The sequence below is a fragment of the Mus pahari genome, chromosome 19, assembly GCF_900095145.1.
Source record: "Mus pahari chromosome 19, PAHARI_EIJ_v1.1, whole genome shotgun sequence".
NCBI lineage: Eukaryota > Metazoa > Chordata > Mammalia > Rodentia > Muridae > Mus > Mus pahari.
Window position 1 is genome coordinate 63,610,511 of NC_034608.1, and position 1,646 is coordinate 63,612,156.

Here is a 1,646-nt window from a genome sequence, read left to right on the forward strand (position 1 = left end):
CACTGGTTCCCCCCCCCCCCAAGGCACTCGTGGTCACTGTCACTTTGAGATAGCTATTTCCTGCAACACCCTTCCTCATTCAGGCATTTTTAAGAGTTGCATTTGGGGGTTGGAAGATGGTTCCACAGTTAACTGTTCTTGCAGAGAGCCTGCGTTCCAATCCCATGGACTTTGGACAGCTTCACACAGTGTCACAGGTTACTCCAGCTCTAGGGGATCCAATGCTCTGTCCCTTTCTACACTCGTGTGCACATACCCCACACAGAGCTACAGACACGCACACACAAGTAAAAAGTACAATGAATCCTCAACACAAATGGTAAGTTTTCAAAACGCAGCTTATCTTTCACGTCACACCTTACCTACGACATCATGGTTAAAGGCACGGGCGTTTATGCTCAGAATTCCATGAAACAGGAAGCAAAAATGGCTAGAGCTTCCGGGAGATTCGGGGAATTCGTAGGTACACTTGGAGTTTTCACACTCCAGCTCCAACAGTAGAGAGAACTCTGAGGCAAGCAGAAATATTCCGGGAAGAATCTGGAAGAATCTGAGCATCATCCACTGGGCCTACATGACACATCCAGAACACTGGACCAGTGATAAAATATGCAAGCAAAAAGAGTAAGAAGCTGGGCAGTGGTGGTGCATGCCTTTAATCCCAGCACTTGTGAGGCAGAGGCAGGCGGATTTCTGAGTTCAAGGCCAGCCTGGTCTACAGAGTGAGTTCCAGGACACCCAGGGCTACACAGAGAAACCCTGCCTCGAAAAAACAGAAAACAAAACAAAACAAAAACAAAAACAAAAACAAAAAAACAAAGAGTAAGGACTGTTCATCAAGACAGGCTAGTCCTGTATCTTGACATAAGCCTCCATGGTTCAAAGGTCCTATGCTCCTGGCTTATAACAGGATTGAGCTAAACAAGAAATTAAGGCTGTGTATTTTAAATGCTTGGAACCAAAAATGTTTCAAATTTCTTTTTTTTTTTCTTTCAGTTTGGAGATTTTGCTTTTGCATAATGAAATCTTTTTGGCCTAAGATCCAAGTCTATACATGAAATAGCTTATGTTACATTTATATAAATGCAGTCTGACACCAATGTTATATAATATATTAATAATGTTATGCCTTATACAGCTTTACAGTGTGGAGTTTTTCATTTTAGCACTGTGTTAGTGTTCAAAAAAAAAAATTCAGGAACTGCAGATATTTGACTGTTTCGGGTAGTTTAACCTGAGAGATAGCTGGGAAATCCCCAGAGGGCTGGAAATTAAACATTGCACTAATCTTTCTGTAAGAACCGTGTCAAGTAAATGTTATTATCCTCCTCATTTTACAAACGAGAAAGGGAGGCAGGGAGAAAATATAGAAGTCCAGGCAACTAAGAATTTAGTCAAGAGCTGGCTGACCTCAGAGACTGGCTCTGGACTTAAACTCAACTGCCCACAGACCACACTGGAAAGCTTCAATTATCCGGACCCACGTGTCTTAATTGCCTATTTATTGTTGTGCTAAAATACCAATGACCAAATCAGCTTATAAAAGAAAGCATTGAAGCCGGGCCTGGTGGCGCAGGCCTTTAATCCCAGCACTCGGGAGGCAGAGGCAGGCGGATTTCTGAGTTCGAGGCCAGCCTGGTCTACCA